Here is a 22,000-nt window from a genome sequence, read left to right as displayed (position 1 = left end):
TTAACAAGTTATTTCAACTTAAACCTCCTCTTATGAATTTTATCAAACACCTTCCGAGCAAGATTTGGATAACCACCTTTGTGATTGATCTAATCACGGCTCTTTATACCACTTGTTGGGGAAAACGATACCAATCGATTCTCACTAAGATAGCTTGCACTTGGACAATCTACCACTCCAATCTAAAAATCTAAACTTTCACTACAACCAACAACCTAAGTTATGGAATTAACTATCACAAACAAGCAATAACAATATGAAGTAACTCACCACAATGAGACACAAGATGTATCGTGGTTCGGCTAATGATGTCTACTTCCACAAGAGCAAATCCTTTTATAAGTGTGGGAAGAAAGATTACAATCACTCCGCTCAAGTCTCTCCAAACTTACTAGATCACTCTTCACTAATCTCTCCTTACAAACTTTATCTCTTTGCAAGGGGTTTCTCTCAATTTTGGTTTCTCTCAAAATTGGTTTTGTCTCTAAGACTTATCTCATACAAAAACCTAACTTTAACTTTGGTTTTATAGTGTTCTGAAATTTTGGCACGTCTATGAAATTTCAGTTCTAAACGACGCGGTGGCATCAAGATATCAGCTTCCAAACTACGTGGTGGCATCGAGCTGCTACCTTGTCATTCTATGTGGTCACATTGTTCGAGGGCTGAAATTCCAGGAGTAAAAGTTCAACCGATGTGAGCAGATCATTTGAACCCCCCGAATTCCTGAGACGAATATTAAACCGATGTGAGCAGATCGTTTGAACTCCTTCCACCCAATCTCATGAGGTCGTTCTAGCTATGGTGAGGGACCCCAACAACCTGCTCACTCACTATTCTGTAAAATATTTGCTAAAGAATAAGGAAATACTACCGTGAAGTTTCCAGTGCAACCAAACTTTTTTTTTTTTCTTTTTTTTTTCTTGGATTTTGTTCTTAACTTGCTTTGAACAAATCTTAAATGTGATTCAGAGTGATGCTTCATGTACCCTTTCTAAAAGAATGTTTGATGTACGGTTTTTGGAAATTTCTTACTTTGACTGCCGCATTTACTTCAAGGAGGAAAGCTTGATTGTATGTGTATGCTTGATGGACTGAGTTTTGCTTTTCTATAATCTTATAGTTGGATGTTCAGATAATTTAGCACATCATGCCCTAGCTCCTTTTTTAATAGTTTGTTTTTCACACCTTGGTTATTAATTTTCACTTCCCACAAAGCTCCACATATTGTTGGCAGGGTATGTCAATGGATAATTTACTGGCTCATCTTCTATTAAGTGATTTAAGGAGCTACCCATTCTATTAAGTGATTTTTTTTTGGATTTTTTTTTTGTTGGACATTTGAACTCTAATAAAAAAAAAATAGCTACTATATTACATATGTTACTATGCAGGACTGATGATCCTTCGGAAAATTGTGTGGGATTGATCCAAAGGACACTAGCTTTGTACAGTAACCTTGCGTAGATATTGAAAGATGTAATATGCTGATTCAGGATGTAATAGTGTGTTCAAAATTTATTTAAAACGTCATACTAACTGTAAGATGTATGTCAATGATGGTGTTGTTCACACTTTCTTTATATCTTTTGGTTGTTACATTGAAATAAATTAGAATGAATTGGATCTTGGAAAATGTTGCACAGATATATAAGTATACAACTTCTCAATCTTTGATAATGTGCTAATACACATCAATGTGTTATTTATTTAATTTTTTTGGTAAAGATCTATTGCATCAACGTGTTTTTATTTTAAAGAGATGCAGCAAATCTATAATGTGAGTTTCCACGTACGTGTTCATGATATATAGACATCTACTATCCACCTAAAACGGAAATATATATTCGTTGTGCATTTTCTTTACTTTTCAATATTAACCACGTGCATAGCACGTGCATTTAGCTAGTAATAATAATAATGTAGTGTTCGACTCCAAGATGTCAATGACCAAGATGCTTGTGATCTCACTAGTCACTAATGTTAAATTCCTGTGCAGCCTCGATTCACTTGTAACGAACACAAATCCAAACATTACAACACCAAAACTAGACTATTCCAAACCTGTTGTTGGTCGGGTAATTGCTTGATTCGGCCATGATAAATACACATTGTTCTCCAACCAGCCATGCCTTTTAATTTTGACCAATTCAACAGGTTTTTTACCCTTTTACCCTTCCATACAACACTCTCTTTCCTCCTGCCACACTCTATCTCATCTACAACACACTCTCTCTCCTTGCGTACTTCTGATGTTGACAAGCACATTGATAGTTGCCCGTTAAATTCTCCTCGCGATATGTACTAACAATTGTTGACCGTTAGATTCAACCCAACAAAAATGAAAACATGGTAGTCATTTAAACCAGTAGAATTACCTATTGTGGGAATGAGGTAGTAGCAATTTCTTGCTCTACTATCAACAACTGTTTCATAGTTTTTGTTGTACAAACATGAAACAACGTTGACCTTGATTTTTGTGCCAAACTATAAAAGTTTTTACAAACCTCCAAAGCTTCCAGTTTTTTTACTTCATCTTCTTGATTATCCTCTCCTTTGTGATTTTGGTAAGGTTTTTTATGGAGGACAAGAGCACAAATCTTGATAATAGATTTTTTTAAGGTTCATCTTCTTGATTATCCTCTCCTTCTACGATTCAAATTGTTTATTGATATGGTTTGAACTTTGGTTTGTTGTCTTCAGTGTTGGTTTGTTTCTAGGTCATCTTGGGTTTGTTTTTACGCAGTAGTGTATAGAGTTTTTTAAGATTTTCATAGTTGTGTTTACTATTTCCATGTTGATTTTGTTCTTGTTGCATGGAATGAAGAAGTATGTAACAGGTGAGGTGAAATTGAGAGTGTTTGATGTGTATATTTTTTTAGAAGGATTCATGTGTCTTGTGGAAGGTTTGTCCAAGCGCATGTGATAAGAGCCCAAAAATGTAGTTTTAACCCCTTAATAATATTACATTTAGACCAATTATGTGTATAATAAATAAGAGTTAGTACTGTTTACGTGTTTTTGTGTATTTCAGGTCTTGGAGTCAAATATGTGAAGAAACATGTCACTTTTACACTAAAAAGGAGCAAAGGTTGGTTGCTAAGAAGTTCTATGGTTAAAGCCCAAGTTTCAAGGAAAAAAAGCCTTTTTAAAGTCCAGTCAAAGCTAAAAAGTCAAAGTCAACGCGGGTAGAAAAAGAGCATAAAAGTCAACATAACTTCTGCAGGCTATATCTTTAAACTCGGACCTCAGAATTGGGTTTATTATATGTCAAAACGACCGACTTAGAAAGAGCTTTCTAATGGTTCAGGCCTTGACTCAATCAGAAGAGCAAAAGTGGATAAAAAGGCTATTGTAGTAATTTCCAACAGAGAACCCCTTTTTGGACTTAAGTAATTAGGTTTTGGGCTTGATTTCATGGCCCAAAACATGGCTCCAAAGCCCATGAATGAAATTGTAATCTAACCCTCTCCTATATAAAGAGGGTTAAGGCTAAAACAAAACTTGGCTACTCCTATCTTTAGTTTAGTTTTAAATTAGGGTTCTCTCTCTCTCTCTCCTTTTTTTAGTTTAGTTTAGTTTAGTTAATTAGTTTAGTTTGTAGCCTCCATTAGAACATCTTAATAAAAGCTTTAGTTTATTCAATTCAAGTATCTTTAATAAAGTAGTTTTTCATGATGTCTTTTTCTATTTATTATTATGTTTATGATAGTCTAATGAATTCTAGCTAAACCTCCATTAGGGGGGTTTGATGAAGCTTGGATGAAGACTTGTTATGTTAGTTAAAATTATTGCATTTAAGAGTTTCACTCTAGTAGGTTAGTTGATTCGCCATGAGAATGGGTTGAACTTCCTCACATGCTAATTATTAGTTGGCAGAGATTGCCATGAATAATTAGGGATCACACTTAATCTTAATTGGTTATGATTGCAATAATCTACACTAGCATATTAGGAGTTTATTAAAGTGAAATCAAATCCCCCTAATCTCTTCTCCATATTCTTCTCTATATTTCATTCAACTCACATTCAATTGCTTAGTTAAATTATTATAAGTTTAATTCATATATTAGTTTCATAGTATAAATTCACATTTAGAAATATTGCTCTCACCATTGTTTCCTTGTGTTTGATTAATTGGATTCTATTTAGTCTTGATAGATTAAGAGCAGAACGATTTCGTACTCCATATATTGCATGAATATACATGTGAGAGTAGGATATAAATAATTGATATCGTAAGAATAAAGTTAGAGTAATCTAGTTGTGATTATACGGGATATCAGCATGAAATTGAGTTTTTGTGTGATGTACTTGATGAACAAGTCCCTTTCTAGATCGATGAAAAAATTGACTACTTGAATGTGATTCAAAAGCAGAATAAGACAATTGTGCAGTCATTGTGGTGAGCTTGGATTGCCTTTTCAGCCGCGGTTCCTCCAGGTTTTAGTAATGAAGACTGTGTGGATGCCACCATCAGCTACACTTACATGTACCGTCAGCAACTTGGGTTTCTTTGGAAATCCCACTTCCACTTCACAAATCACCTTATGGAGTTTTGAAAGTACGTTTCACTGTATAAGCTTGGGCATGAATCGATGTAATGGTATTTTGTGGTTTGTGAAATGGACGATTCATTGTGCTTGAGTGTCGGCACAGTAACTGTTAATGTTCACATGTTTTGTTTGTGATTATATCAGGGGTACCCTTATATTAGTGTTGTTGTTTATAAGGAGATAAATGAGAGAGAAATCTGTATGGAAACTCAATAAGAAAAGATGTATTTAGCATTCACAAAACTGGGCTGGACGTGCCATTTTAAACGGAGGTAACCAGCAACGTATTATGTATGATACATCAGCAACTGAAGCCATAAACAAGAACACAATTAAGACTATTAGGTTGACTTTAATATACACCTATAACTTATGTACTAAATAATATTATCCAATAACAAGTTAAACAAAAGTTACCTTTGATAAGTTTATCCAATACCAAGTAAAGCAAAAGTGTAGCATTTAATAACACATACTGAAGTTGAAAAGTAGTAACTAGCATCTCAGTGCCATATTTCACCATTGTTCCCACCCAACTCAGTTACAAGCTTGTCCATTGTTCAATATTTAAAAAGTTTTCTTATACAAATAGCCAAAATGTTTCGAAGCCCTACCCTTTGTAAAATGACCAGAATTAGAAGTTGTTGATGGTTAGTACCTAAGAATATGTTTGTACGTAGATAAACTGGTGAGATGAAGAATCTAGTTTGGGCAGTAAAAATCTTTGCCACGTGTTAGGAATGATACGATAGCATTAATTATTTGCCGAACAGTTAAAGAAATGATGGTTTTGTAACCTGTAACTGGCAGTGTCGGTAGTAATATGTGTGTGCTATAAGGACTATTCAATGTTCATTTTCTGACCAAAAAAACCGCCCAAATTGAAACCCTTGAATCCCTAATTTTCCGACCATTTCCAATCTTTCAAAAATGAGAAACTTAATTTGAATGTTCGCATGTCACTAGATAAAATGAATAAATTGTTCAAGACATTCACTACTGCAGAGAAGGAAGATTTTGAGAAGTCTTGCTTTGGAAAGTTTTTAAGCATTAACGAGAGAATGCACACCACTACTACGCTAGTGTATGCTGTATTAGGACACCAAGTGGGTAAACTTTGCTACTGAATCGGTAAGAAGGATTTGGTGTTTAAAAAAAATGATGTTTATCTTATAATGGGTCTTAGTGTGAAGCCGGTTTCTAATTCATTCTACACAGTATACGTGAAGATCCCATCCCAATTTCATGCAAGGTTTTTTAAAGGAACCATGGTTTCTGAAACAGAAATATTGGAAGCTAGAAACTTGGCAAAATCAAGTGTTGGTGAAGAAAGTCAGAATGATGTGTTTAGGCTGAATAGGTTGTATGTACTGTTGCAAATTGTGCTTCCAGGATCTGCTAGGACGGTTGATGGGAGGTATATTGATCTAACCTAGAATTTAAATGCATTTGACAACTTTCCTTGGGGCACACCTCTGTTTGAAATTTTGGAAGAGTCTTTGGAAGACATGTCTAATCTAGTGAGTGTCGGAAAGGATTCTTTTGCAGTTTATGGTTGTTTAATTTGTTTTGTTATTTAGGTACATCTTCACATCCCATCTCTTGGGGATCGGAGACAAGTTGATGGTAGGTTCCCAAGAATACTAGATTGGGTAAACTTGCCTTCAAGAAACATACATCTACATACTTATAAGAAAAAGATTCAGCCTCTTAAGGGGAAGGCAGTGGTGTTGGAAAGTCTAGATCTGTCTGAAGGAGAACTAAATGAAGAAGTGATAAAGGATGCTTTGGCGCAACAACCCATGCAAAGTGCTGCAGTAGTTTCAGGGAAATACAATAATGAGGAACTGTTTCAAAGACAAACAAAAGTAATTAAAGGCCTTGTAAGTAACTTGTTTTCTTTACTGTACATGTTCAACAATGTTGCATGCTGTATCCTAGAATGATAATATATATGGGTAACCAGTTTTTGACATTTGAAGTACTCATATAATCTTATAATGTTATAGAAGTTGTAATATGATATGGGTACCCTATTATATAGTCTTGAATTGGAATTGCAAATGTTGTTATATGAAGCACTGATAATGTGTTGTTATGGAACTGCATGTTTCAGCATTTTTTCATATATGAAGCAGTAATATGTTACGGTACCATGATTGATATATTGTTGAACAATATATGTCAGCAACAATGTATCTGTTGTGGTTTACAAATAGTGTGTGGGATCTTAATTATATTATTTGTTATGTGCTCTAATTAATCTCAAACATGTTACTAAGGAGGTTAAAGTTGTTGGGGATATACTCCAGAGTGAAATAAAGACTGGCATGGAAACAATAATTCAAGAGATTGTTCATGGTGGGTTGAAAGGTGGTATGGAAAGTTCAAAGGTTGAGGTTGTGAAAGGGCCTAGAACAAGGGATAGAACAAGGAGTAGAAGTTTAGAGGTTGAGGTTATGAAAGGAGCTAGAACTAGAAGCCCAAAGAAGCCAAGCAATGTAGGTGCTGACATAGTACAAAATATCAGGATATGGCAAAATATCGACCCCTGATTTATGGATATGTATCGTGGATATATCCCCTTCTATGTGGATATATTACATTGGGGCATCTGTAAATATCGTAGATATATCGACAAATATCGCAAAATATCACTTAACTGTGCGTGGGTATTGCTAATTGCAAATATCGTAGATATATCGCGATATATCGTGATATATCGACAAATATCGCAAAAAATATCCACAAATCATCTATATTTTCTTTGAATGTGGTCATACTTTTAATATAAACTACTCTCTAATGCTAAAAAAATACTAACTAACTTATTTGTACATATTTAGAATGATTATATGTAGTTATAAAGTCATATTCGAAATTTCAAATATTTAAAAAGTCAAACAAATTACTACACTAGTTGTAACGCCTCAGGATTAAAGAAATATTACAAGGCGTTAATAGGACTACGTTCAATTTTAATTTTAATTAATAGGATTTTAATTAATAGGACTACGTACAAAACTTTAGCAACGCTTTTTAATTTGTAACAGTTATGAACCGTTGCTGATGGGTTGCAAATAAAAAATAATAATTTCACATTTTGTAGCAACCAGCTAAACCTGCAAAAAGATGCCGCTCTTGCTAAAAAAATAATTTCTCATATTTCTCATTATATTGGGACGCCCTTAACATGCAAAAATGACACTACTAGTTCTATATTGAAATAAACATCTCAATTCCATATATGAATTTATCCATATCCCCATTACCTTACAAGTAAATAATAGCAAGCCCAAATAAAAGGTTGAAACATGTAGGATATTCGTTGAACCATATATATAGTATAACTTCAAAATATTTTCTAAGAGTTACAAATAACTAAGGGTTACAAATTTCGATAAGATTTTCCAAGCAATCCCGAATCTTTGCAGTACCAAGCATTAGTGATGGCTTCACTCACTATAAATCTTAACTAGTGGGGCTCCACAAAGTCCATCTAATTCCTAAAAATTCACAAAACAAATAATGAACTCAGAAATACAATAATACTAATTAAACTCATGTAATTAATTAAAATTTTGAAAATCCACCTAAAGAAAGTAACTAGTTGAACAAATGAGAAAATGGATGATGGAATTTTATGTTTTTACCTTGATGATGAGCTTGACGTGAGCATGATCATCTAATTAGGGAGTTGTTCTTTTGATCTTCTTGTTTTTCCCTCCATCAAACTTATACCCTACACAACACATTGAACCACAATAAAAATTATCTATCTAGCTATTCAAGAAGGCTTTAAAACACATTAAGAAACAAAAGCAGCACTTCTAGAAACCTAGGACTGTCCAAAAATATTGCCCCTGCGTCAACATGTACTAGCAAGCCATGGACCGAATAGAACTCTAAAAAGCGGGGGAACATAACAATGTATAGAGTAGGTCGACCTACTTTGTACCAAGTGAAATTCAAACTTTCAAACTAAAACTTGTGTCCAATGAAAATATATAAAGCAAATCATATGGATTCTCTAACCATGACGCCCAACTAGAAGCATCTAGTCATCCAGGCATTAGTTTCCAACACGGAGGTAAATGGGGCAAAGAAATTGTAGATAAAAAAAAGGTAAGAAAGAGTTGCCTACCTATTTTGTATTCCTGAAACACATTACAGACTTCCCTTCCACCTGCCCAGTGCAAATAAGATGCCAAGCAGTCCACCTATAGGGAAAACCGAACCTTAAAAGTCAACAAATAATAACAAATAATGATAAATTACAAAGAGATAGACACGTGGTCGAGCCACGTGTCCTTGTAAAGTCAATATAGTGCGTCATAAAGAACAATAAGGACCATGTGCTCTATTGCACCATAATATATGTAAACTATTAATTCCATGACTAACTTAGTACAAGTTGTGAATGAAACATAATTAACTTATGTGCCTGTGCACTCAGGGAATGTGTCGAAGTCAATTATGTTGTCTCAAAGTCCACATTTCATTACTTATGAGACATATCTCAACATCCAAAAATCAAATAACAATAATAAAGAATCCCACTTGTCATATGTTCTGGTTCTGCACACTTCGTTAACACATATTAAGACTCAACTAATCCAACTTAGATTTTCTACTACATAATTTTGACTTCAAAAAAAAATACTTTGATCAGAAAAAAAAAATCTAAACAGATCCAATAATAAAAGATGAAAATATATACAAGTAGGTTGCACTAGTATCATGAATGAGTATACAAGTGTACTTCAGCTGCATAGCTTTAATCAAAACAAAAAAGAAAGCATTGTGCATAGGAAAACCAAAGCTTACTACACAATTTCACATAGGAGTCACACCTTCACATCCAACTTTATATATAATTACTTTTTTGTTCACTCGAATACAATCAAACTTGGGCTCATATTCAGTCACAATGACGACTAAATCTCATTCCACTAAATGACTTTAATTCATCCACCAAGATGAATGAGAAATCAGCCCATCACCTGGAGCAAGACCAATCCCTACTTTGTCAATTCACGTACACTTAATGCTATCAAAACCTAAACAATAAATGCTTACTATTTATTGGACACCCTATCTTGTATAACACACATCTAGCTTGATTAAAAAACTGAAGTTCACCTAATTAGGGGCAACACTTATTTAGATCTAGTCCAGGCTATATATATACAAAGGTACAAGCGAGATCTATAACATGCAATGATTTCATGTCTATCATAATTCACCGAGTCGTAATATATCATAGTAAAAGAAAACAAGTAAGATAATAGTCCATTATTCTACACTAGCTTCACAAGGGAATTAAAAATGAGAAGAGATCACCCCCGCGGAAAGTGTAAAAAAAAATCCCTTCACAGTCAAGTACATGATTCAACACCAGGACAGATGTTAGTGAAGTTTCTCAATGTGCCCATTCTACAATGTTCTAAGACCGAGACAAAGGAAAGTAATCGGGCTAATAATTATCTAAAAGGAAAAACAAGACAATATTATCTTGATCAATAACTCATTTTTCAATCAAAAGCAAGTTATATATTGACTATTGCGTTCTATCATTTTAAATGTGAATGCTCATCTACCATTCAACCTACAACCTGTAAACTGCAATGGTTCTTTACATTCTAACTGCATTACTAACTCACTCTCGACCAGAAACTTTGGTTCTGATTCACTATACGAAAAAGAAATCCAGATCTTAAATATCAGCAAAAACAAGAACCCAAATGAAAACAAACCTTGTATAAAGCGCCCACGCCCTCTTCTCGGACCATGTTCTTGGCCACCTGAACAGTTGATCCTTGACCAAGCTGAATTCTCACCTACCAAATTAATTAAGAAAAACATAAATCAAACAATAGATCTCAGATCTTCCAACAAAACCAACTCCCTCATCATCAAACACCAAAATTTATATTCATGAAATCACAACATCCCTATTCAATAGAAAGCTCAAATAGTACAAAAACAATGAAAAAAAAAACCCAGGTACCTTAATCATGTCAATGGGTTGAATAACACAGGTAGCAAGCATTCCAGAAGCACCACCATTAACAAAAGGATTAATAGTAGGCCAGACCTGAAAATAATTTAAAGAGAAGAATTCTCCTGAAAGAGCTCTGGAACAATGAGTAAAACATCAAAGAATTTAGCTAGTAACTCAAACCTGAAAAGAAAGTAAAACAAAACCCATATCAAATACTTAACTAAAACAGAAGCCCATATAGAAATTTTAACCAAATCACACAAAAAAAACAACAACAAAATGAATCAAAGTTTTACTTTTCAGGAAGTTTGATTGAAATTAAACTATGGGCTTCTTCTTCCCCGATTTCTGTTCTTTCTCGGCTGATGGTGTCCTGAAATCGACCAAATCAAGAGGTGGCTGTTATATCATCGAAATATCACGATATATCCACAAATATCGTCGATACTTACACTGGTATTTATCCTAATTAATATCGCGATATTTATATACCCATCTCTAAAATCTCGATATTTATCGTGATATTTATATATCTATCTCTAAAATCTCGATATTTATCGTGATATATCGTGATAGTTTGTACTATACTTTAGTCTTTCCTCCTAGTGATCTTGATGGGGAAGCAGTTCTGAATAGAGAAATGGAAAAAAAATAGTTTTGCTTTACTATTGGCTGGAAGTGCAGAGCTCCTTGACATAACCGAATTGCCATCCTTATCACCATCAGAAGGAGCAAGCACTGAAGATGTTGTGGCATCTGTAGATGATGATCAGAACAGTGTGGGTCAGCATGATGCTGCTGATTTGGAGGAACCTGATGTGGCACTCATTCACACTCTAATGGACAAGAAAACTAAAGAGAGTGGCCGTAAAAGAAGGCAGAGGGGAAAAAAACTGGGAAAAGAAAGTATTAGTTTATGGGAAGAGAAAATGGGAAAGGAATGTGACTCATTAATCAAGGTTGCTCTGTCATCAACCTTTTACAAGAAAACAACTACCACAGGTGAGGTAAATGTTATCAATTATTACTGGAGAAAGTTTAATAGGAAGAAGGATCAACAGAGCTCTCTCGATATGAGAGTTTTTTGGTACGATCAAGTCATTTCAGTGCATAATTTTCATTCGTTACATGGAAGATAGTGGGTGGGTGGATGGTGAGGTAATGAATCTACCATTAGTAATTTGCTCTACAACTATCAGCAACTTGTTATTAATGTGCAAAGTAAACTACTACAGAAAGTTAATTGTTACTAATTACTATATGATTCTTTTCTAGGTTCTCAGCTTATATGTCAAGCTATTGATAAAGTTGTATAAGCAGCATTGTAAGGAACATGCCATTCCAGAAGAGGAAATGTATACTGTTGTGGAGGATGTTTACTTTGTTGTGAGTTCTCTATACTTTAATACTAAGTTTCTGTTGAAGCTTACTCACTATTCTTCCTTAAGTTTGATAAGCTTCACCATCACTTTGTGGATGTAGAATTCATTATAAGAGAGTATGGGATATTCAAGGAAAAGCTACAAGACCCAAGTTTTCGAGCTGCAAGCCCAGAAGAGAGAGTGGATAATGGTTTGTACCATACAGATGAAATTGTGAAAGAGTATTTGGACCCCTTTGAATGAAGGATTAGAAATCAACCGCACCCAGTACAGAGTAAGGGAGTAATTGTACCTCTTCAAGTTCATGGTAGTCACTAGATTGCTGATGTCTTTAACTTTAAAGAGATGAAAGTGTGCACCTATGATTCTCTTGGTGGAAACCAAATTTCTGATGAACAACTAGCTTTGGATAGAATGATTCCTTATGTGCTCAGGTGTGTTGATCCAAGCTCCACTGTTGATTTGAACATATCATGGGCTTATGAATTTGTTAGTGTCACACAACAACCAGATTCCAATAGTTGTGGGTTATATTGCCTTGCCTTTATTGATAGTTTTCTTAGAGGTGTTCCTGAGAGGGTAAACCATATTGACATGCATGCAACCATTTAGAATGCAGTTGAGGATTGGAATGGATATTATATCCTGTGGATTAAATCCAGATGAAGTAGCTAAGAAAAGAAAAGAATTCGAAAAGAGGTTGACAGAAGGAAGTCCGTAAGCAAAGAAGACCAATGACACCCTTTAGTCTGAGCAAGAGGAGAAGGGTGCTGAGAACCAAGTGGCCAAGGATGTAGCTGCTACTAAGAAAGAGGCACTAAAGCAAGTTGAGATTGGCATAGAGCTACAGAGTGAAGTAGATTCAGGTGGAATTGACAAAGAGCCCAGGGATGCTGAAGCAGCTACTGAGAACCAAGTGGACATTGACCAATGCCAACAGAGTCAAGCAGATGCAGTTGGAAGTGACCAAGTAAACAAGGATGTTGAAGCTGCTATTGAGAACCAACTCTACATTGATCAATGCCAACAGAGTCAAACAGATGCAGTTGGAAGTGACTAAGTGAACAAGGATGTTGAAGCTGCTACTGAGAACCAACTCCACATTGACCAAAATGAAGAGAGTCAAACAGATGCAGCTGGAAGTCAAATACAGCTGAAGGATACATAAAATAACAAAGATAAGGATGGGAACACTGCTGAAAATGGTGAAGATGGGTCTGCTGACTAGCAAGAGAACATAGCTAAACACAAGAACTAGGGGACATTTGTTATTATTATGTCAAGAACTAGGGGAACATAGCTAGAAGATGTCTGTTATTATTTTGGAACAAGGATGTGTCTCATTTTACAGTGCTTCGTTTTGATAAATGTAATATTTTGATGTTTGTTTTGATAACGTCTCTCATTTTCAAGTTACAATCCTAAGTGTTTCAATTGTGGCGCTAATTTTATAGTATTTTTTATAATATTTGTTTTCTTTGCTACTTTATATATTGATAACTTCAATAGACAAAACACCTGCCACTTTATAAACAACAAAATACCATTACATTGATTCCCAAATAACTTACATAGTCACTGAAAGGCCAATGAAAATCCAAATAACATTACAAGCTTAGTTACTGACAGTACTTCTATATGTAGCTGATGGTTGACTCAAATGAAGTCTTCATTGGTAAAATCAGCCAGAACCCCAGTTGAAAAGTCAATCCAAGCAGCAGCATCTGTCGCAGTAGGGTAGGTTGCTCTATTGTGTCCAAGGGCACCACAACGGCTGCACCTTCCCCTTTGCACTGGCACACCCTCCCCTTTAGAATGTTTCCTCTTCTTTTGGGGCCTACCAGGCATTACCTCATATGTGGGAGGACGAACCATGATGTTTTAACTTCCCTAATGCCACTATTCTTTGCCTTTCAGCGGTGTCCAGTTCTCTCAATAGGTATCCATCATCGTTTCCTTTGAGTAGCACGACAGGCAGAAGTCATACACATAGAACCGACCATCGTCAATGGCCTTCATCGCATGGCTGCAAGGAATACCAACTTGTTGAAAAAACTACATGTACAACATTTATTTAGTATGTCAACTGTATTTGTGCGCCCTATGCTGATAACCGAGTATACATACTCACTAGCCCTTATTGTAGTGAACGGCTGACTAACATAACGAGAGGAAATGATTACATCCTCAGCTGATTTCGTCAGCTTTGTCTTTAGCTTCGAAGCCATGACCCGATAGTCATAAAAGCGCCTCATAATGTTCATTCGAATACCATTTAGTAGAAATGTAATTGGCATAGCTTGCTCAGGCATAATCATCTTATTCCAACTCTCAATATGATTTGTATAACAAATTTCATACCTTCTCATTTCAGCATAGGCAAATGACCAATGTTCCTTAGGAATCTTTATTACTTTTCTGTAACATTTACTATCACTACACCAAATGCGACACATTATTCTCACAAAGTCAGCTTTATCATAAGTTTCTGTTACGGCCTTAACTCTCCCTTTGGTATATTCTTTGCTGACATTGTTAGAGATATGTTGTGCACAAAAGCAATGGTACGCATTTGGAAGGATTTTTGGCACGGCCTGGAGAATGTTTGTATGCCTATCTGATAATAGAACAAACTTATCTGTAGGACCAACTACAATATCTCTGAGTTTCTAAAGAAACCAATCCCAATGTTCATTGTTCTCTTTTGGGACTACACCAACTGCAATTGGAAATCAATGACTATCTCCATCAACAAAAAGAGCAATTAGGATGACAGACTTGTATCTACCCTTCATGAAAGTTCCATCAATCATAATCAACGGACGAAGGTACCTTCTGTAAGCACGTAACGATTATGACATATTTCGTAAAACAAACGCTCAAACCCAGGTTTCGCTTTGTTGTTATTATATCAGTGTGGCAATCTGGATCAATTTTCTTCAGTTTTTTAAAATAAATTGGCAGCATCCGGTATGATTGACTGAAGCTTCCCCTTATCTACATCGAAACAAAATAGACCAACTGAGGTTACATATGCCTAATAGTTACTTATTTAGTTGCTGACAGTTACACGTCATTTAGCTCTCCTAACGCCATGATAGATACAAGTCAGTTACAAGTTAATTGAAAAGTTGATACATGTTCTTCATAGTATACTCTAAAGAATAATTTGGTGTACAAATAGATGTTCTTCATAGTATACCCTAAAAAAGAAATTGTACTAAGAATTTACATATTCCTATTAGTTCTCCTCATAGTTGCTGACAGTTACAATAGTACTCTAACCTTTTCTAACACAATTTCTCTGGCCCTCCGCGCAACTTTATATGTCACATCAGTTAGTTGTACCTGTTTCACCTCCAACTGCAAGTTCTTTGCAATCAGTTCTTCATTGTCCCTAAGCTTGGACATAACAATTTCTGAAACCCACTTTGTGTCTGCTTGTGAATTTTTCGAAACAGCCTTATCTTGTGCACAAGTGTGTGCATCTCTAAAAGTTATAACCACCCCATATCAGACCCAGTTGCAAGTTTTGCATACAAATGAAATGGACAGTTAGTTGCCTTACACTTCACTACTAACTTTTGGGAGGTAGTATTGCAACGACGTAAATCAAACATGTGTGCAATTGCATAAGATTTTATGTCTTTCACGAGATCATCTCGAGTGGCGTAGTGCTGACCTACTTTAGGGGGTACAAACTTCAACCCTTCATTATAAGGATTTACAACCTCACTTTGGTTCGTAGGGGTTTTTGGACTATGAGAACCACACAAAGGATCATATCCTTGACGTAGGTCTTCGGAATTCAGATCTTTAGCACCAAAAACCATAGCATCAACCATTCCCTCTAATTCAAAATTAATCTCACCTTTCCTATCGCCATCATTCACAACTGTCATAGGTGTGTCCCCCCACAAATACTCTTGACTTCGGTTCGGAGTTGACCATATATCACCATCATCACGATCGTATTCTTCAACTTGATCATCATCATCAACTACCACAACTTCACCCACAACAGCATCTTCATATTCATTTTGAAATTCAACATCCTTATTACTTCAAGAACTGCTGATTATGTTTTCTTGAGAAATGTCAGCTGTATCAACTAAATCATTTAGTATTTGAACTTCATCATCATCTTCATTTTGTAATTCAACCTCCTCATTACTTCGAGGACTGGCAATTATGCATTCTTCAGGAATGTCAGCTGTATCTCCATATGGATTTTGCGAATCAAACTCCTCATAGTCGGGTTGATCAGCATCTTCAACACCAATGGGATCATCCTCTGCATTACAATAGCTCAACCATTAGTGCTCGGACTATCAACAACTCAAACTATATTATCCCTTGTAATGTTTATACTGCTCACTTTCAATGACAATTGCAAGAGGTATCCTTCCGTCTTTTGATTTGCAACTACCAACTGCACTTGAGATTCCCTTTAGGAACAAATCTAAAACGGTTAAAATGTCAATAATTTAACAGGGATATATTAATAACTAACGCATTTACAGGCGTACAACATGTTTGTCATCCCTCACCTACCATGACCTTTTCAAATGTCTCCAAGCTGTGTGGGACTTTTTCAATAACATTTTCATTTTCCACATCTTACAATTGATGAGTCGCAGTTGAAGGTTGTTCTAGCAGACTATCTGGGGAACACAACGTTTATAACCGTCAGCAACCAAACCATGTACTGGAACTAAGAATAACTAAAATAAAATTAGTGATTTACCTATTGGTTTGTCTACAAGTTTAAATTGATTGAAAGAATATTTCTGTCGACCTAGCACTTTTTCTTTCAAAAAAGATTGTTTTCTAGGAGAATCAGTTATTGGAATTTCTTCATTGAGTTTCTTCTTCATACAATGTTCTCCACCACTTAATCCAGGGCATGCCCTCTTTGGCAGAGAAGGTTTAAACAGCTCACTACAAACTTGTTTCTTCTTCATACTAGGAACTCCATAACTTGATCTAGGACTTGCACTTCTAACCATTTCTTGTTTAAATAGCTCACTACCAACCGGTTTATTCTGCACTCTAGTTTGTCCACCACCTTTTCTAGGAGTAACACTATCTACTTTAAGCAGCTCAGTACAAACTTTTTTGTTCTTCACACTAGGTTGTCCAGGACTTGATCTTCTAACTTGTCCTGCTCCCATACCACATGGTGTGATGACAATTGCTTCATTTATAACCCAAACTTTCATTGCTTTCGTTAGAGTCTTCTTTTGCTTCTTAATCATGTTCAAGTAGTCGGTTTCTTTATCGATTCGACAAAGGGACTTGTTCATCAAATACCTAACATAAAAACCCAATCTCATGCACGATGACACAGCTTCAACAAGACACATTAATCCTTCAAAGGGAGTATCCACATCAAACACTCTCAATTTCACCTCACCCCCTAGATACTTCATCACACCATGCTTGTCAGACCTCACCATCATAATAAATAAGCATATCGAATGAACCTGCAAAAATACAAAGTTAGCACAATAAAAAGTAGGGGCTTTTAATAAAACGACAATAAAATTCTTTCATTTATTGTTCTACTTATGACATTGTATAAATACTATAACTATGACAACAAAATCAATATGAAAATGGTAAACAACCATGGAAACCTTATATAAAAAACACTCACACTTCTACATAAAACCACAAAGAAGCAAACTGAAACATAAACCTACGTAGAAACAAACCAACACTAAAGACAACTAAACAAACATCAAAATTGACCATTATCGAGGTTTGAGTTGTTTTCATCCATCAAAATCCTTAGAAAAATCGAAAATGAGAAGACAAAGTAGAGGGAAAAAAAAAGAATAACCCAAAGAAAAAAGTGTAGCTTTGGAGCTTTGTAAAAAGATTTTGAGGTTGACACAAAAAATGAGGTAAATCTTGTCTCGTCTTTGAATTACAAAAACAACGAAAAAGTTGCTTATAGTAGATCCATAAGTTGCTGCTTCCTGATTCCCACAATAGCTAAAGTCCATTTTTATTTTTGCTGGGTTGAAATCCAACGGTCATTAATTGCTAGTACATATCGCTAAGAGAATCTAACAGATAAATATTACTGTGCATGTCACATCAGAAATATGCAAGGAGAGAGAGTGTGTTGTAGAGGAGAGAGAGTGTGGCAGGAGAAAAGAGGGTGTTGTAAGGAAGGACAAAAGGGTTAAAAACCCGTTGAATTGGTCAAAATTAAAAGACATGACCGGTTGGAGAACAATATGTATTTATCATGGCCAAATCAAGCAATTACCCAATTCCCCTTGTTGGTCGTTGCTTGTCTGACTTTTGTTCTTCTCCAATCCATAAAATCGATCTCACGAACCACTGTTGAATCATTGTGGTGTGGACTAATAAGTGTCTAAGTGTACGTAGTCAAAATGATACTTCTTTCTGTGGTTACGGGTGGTGGTCAATAGAATCATGCTTTTCTCGATTAAAAACAAGAAAATTGTATTAGCCATATTCATAGAAGGACCATAGTATATATTGGGCCCAGAGAATAAGCCCAAGACCATACTAGGCCCCAAAAAGTAAACCTAAAGAGGGAGATATAAAAGGGAAGAGAGGGGAGGCAGCTGGAGGGGGGAGAAAAAGAGGAGATAAGAGTGAACTATGACGGCTTGATTCCTGGAAGGGATACGTAAGCAACCCAGGAGGTGCAGCCAAGTCATAAGAGGACCTGAGGGGTCACGATTAGAGTTTAGGGTGCAACAAATGGTGCTGTCTGTGGGGAATCGATTTCAAACTTCTAGCCGTCAAGTTCTAATAACAGCTCACTACTTATGCCAACATTCGTGGTTTTGCTAGAATGGAAGGCGGTCCAAGGTCCAATATTCAGTGATCGAAACCCATCAAAACTAGCCCAAACACTCACCTGGGCGTGATGATCAGCACAATCCACTACCCCATCTTCCATTTCCATAGTCAAAGCAGACATTTCATACCCATCTTCACTTTTAAACCTTTTTAATAAATCCAAGCAGCTTGTTTTAAAATGTGTTGGACCATTTCATCTTTACGATGAGCCAGTTATGTCAATTTATGTGGAAATTGGTTATGATTATTTAGATGTATGGGGTGAACCTGAGTTTATGGAGAAAATGGAAGTTAGATATCATAGAAAAGTGGTGGCGAAAGGGTCGTTGGTGGCTTCGGTAGGTGGGTTTGAGTCAATTCAAGTGGAATTAGGACTTATGTTTCAGTGTAAACAGTGGGTACCGCTTTCGGTATCGTATAAGGTTGAGGCGTATTTGAGTTTGGAGCTTGAGAAGAGTATTGTTGGGAATTTCGAGATGTATGGATCGGTGGTTTTGGGTGTTGCCAAGATGGAGAAGTGGATGGAGTTGAGGAAGTAGAGACTCAATAGAGCGAGACCATTGATTCCAGGCCCTGGTCCTAGAAAAGGAGCAATTTTTGAGCATCAAAAGAAAATTGGCCTTTGGGGTTTGAAGCTACCTTCAGCTGATTCTACTGTTGTCTTGTGACTGACTAAGAGCCCAGATGTCCTGCCTGGGGTAAAGGAGAGTGAAGAAGAGATCGAGAAAAGAAAGAGTTTATAGGCTGCCATGAAACCAGCCCATTTTGGGGTGAAGATGGCGTTGAAATCTCTGTTCGGTCTCATCCGAGTCATTATAACTGGGACCTTCATTGGTCTGTTCGGACAATTTTCTTTCAGAAGGTGGTTTCTCTTAAAGTTTCCCTCTCTTTTCACAGCCAGATGGTTCAAAAAGAAATGTTCGACCTACAAAAGAAGAAGTGGAAAGTGCTTCTTTCAAGATGTGGCTTGCTGGGCAGGGTTACATCGATGTTACTCTTGCATCAGAGGGAAATAGGAAGCCATTCCTAGAGTAACAGGACCTGAGATTGGGTGTTTGATGAATTGCGTGAAGGAGAGAAACAACTCTGGAAAAGCAACAAGAGATTATGGTTTTAAGGGAAAAGGCCAAGAGGCAGCCGATACCCCATTGTCGCAGTGGTATCCATCTTCGCATTCGATGGTCAGGAACTTGGGTGTTATACGAAGCTAAGAGCTCAAAAGAATGTGATCTAATATAAAGCAAAGGAGGATGATGGATTACAATCAGTTGAAGAGAAAATAGATATGGCTTACCCAAAGGAATAAGGAGATCCAGAGGTTGGGGCTGAGATCAACAGCTTGGAGCGTCTGAATACGGATGGTAAGATAATTACAAAAAACGTAGAGAGGCATACACCGCGGCAGGTAACTTGTTTCTTTTACCGTCATGTACATAATTGACGGACGAGTAGTGACTCGGTCGTCAGCCATAATTACACTAGGGGAAAGCAAGCCTTGTCCCCGTCCTTAGCAGAGATGTATGTGGGGACAGATTGGGATTGCCCCCAGACTTTGTGGTATTTTGCGAACCTATTCGCTTTAGCTACACTGGGGGCAACCAAGCCTTGCCCCCAGCCTTGGCAGAGATGTATGTGGGGACAGATTGGGATTGTCCCCAGACTTCGTGGTATTCCGCGAACCTATTCGGGAGGTTGTGGACCATGAATGAGAAACGTGGTTGTACACCTCAGGGTAAGACAGATGGTACACTATTTGGAGCACATGATCGCCATTATATTTGTATGCAAATACTTATGCTGAATTAATGTTCCTCGTTAAAACTCACGTGTTACTTGTGCAAAACTCAAATATGAAAGTTTCAGGTTACAGAGAAAGAGAAAGATCCATTGTATCGCGGAACAGAGTGGAGATTGAGCTGGTATTGAGAGATGGATCCATCTCACCTCCTAAGCCAGAGAACGGGGGGGATAAGCCCCTCGTGGACCGCAGTGTTAGAATCAAGCTTGGGGCAGAATGAGCTGCCTCTAAGCCAGAGAACGGGGGGGATGAGCCATTCGTGGACCGCAGTGTCTGAATCAAGCTTGGGGCAGAATGAGCTGCCTCTAAGCCAGAGAACGAGGGGGATGAGCCATTCGTGTACTGCAGTGTCCGAATCAAGCTTGGGGCAGAATGAACTGCTTCTAAGCCAGAGAGCGGGGGAGATGAAGTCATTCGCGAACATGATGTAGAGTTTCACAGAGCGTCGAGGAGGATGGGATGAGGCCCTTTGCGGATAGGATATCTAGTGCCATGAGTAAGTGGCAAGGGGATGAGCCATTCGCAGACGATGAGATCCAAATTCAACTTGGGGGCAAACTAAGTTGCCCCCAACATCTTCAAGGCAGCGGAAGGGATGAGCCCTCCATGGACATGAGATCCGAATCAAGCTTGGGGGCAAACTAAGTTTCCCCCAACATCTCCAAGGCAGCGGAGGGGATGAGCCCTCCATGGACATGAGATCTGAATCAAGCTTGGGGGCAAGCTGAGTTGCCCCTCATCAGACTCCACTCCAGATCATAGACAACGGGGGGGATGAGCCCTCCATGGACATGAGATCCGAATCAAGCTTGGGGGCAAACTGAGTTGCCCCTCATCAGACTCCACTCTAGAGCTGAGCATAGACAACGGGGATGAGCCCATGGACATGAGATCCGAATCAAATTTGGGGGCAAACTGAGTTTCCCCTCAATAGACTCCACTCCTGAGTAAAGACAATGGGGGGGATGAACCCTCCGCTAGCCGGAGTTCCAAATTGCAATTAAGAGCAAGCAACATATCCAGAGGGAACTATACTATTGAGTTCCGCCAAAGAGAAATAGAGATGACGAGACCCTTCACGGACATGACGTCGAGTTCTAGGAGTAAGTGCGAAGGGGATGAGACCCTTCGCGGATACAATGTTGAGTACTATGAAAGAGAAACGAAAGGGTGAGACAATTCGCGGACATGGGAGTGAATTCTATGAAGAAAAGCTTATGGATGGGCTAAGACACGCCGCGGACATAGTAGTGATGAAGGAAGAGCGAGACAAGCGGAGGATTACAATACAATTCGTGGCCAACAAAGTCACATAATCAAGAAAGATAAGAGTGCAAAGTTTAAGAGTACGCGGACGAAGAGAATAGGGACTGAGTACTTTACAGACATACGGTCCAGTAGCAGAGTATACGGA

General features: G+C 37.2%; 1 pseudogene; it reads left to right on the top strand.

The window, feature by feature from the left end:
- Nucleotides 1-18,754: 18,754 nt before the first annotated feature.
- Nucleotides 18,755-19,823, top strand: LOC147517094 (putative mitochondrial saccharopine dehydrogenase-like oxidoreductase At5g39410 pseudogene; annotated as a pseudogene).
- The last annotated feature ends 2,177 nt before the right edge of the window (nt 19,824-22,000 follow it).

This window comes from Coptis chinensis, chromosome 2, assembly GCF_015680905.1.
Source record: "Coptis chinensis isolate HL-2020 chromosome 2, ASM1568090v1, whole genome shotgun sequence".
Classification (NCBI taxonomy): Eukaryota; Viridiplantae; Streptophyta; class Magnoliopsida; order Ranunculales; family Ranunculaceae; genus Coptis; species Coptis chinensis.
The sequence above is the reverse complement of the archived record's forward strand: the minus strand, read 5'-3'. Positions and strand labels throughout refer to the sequence as shown.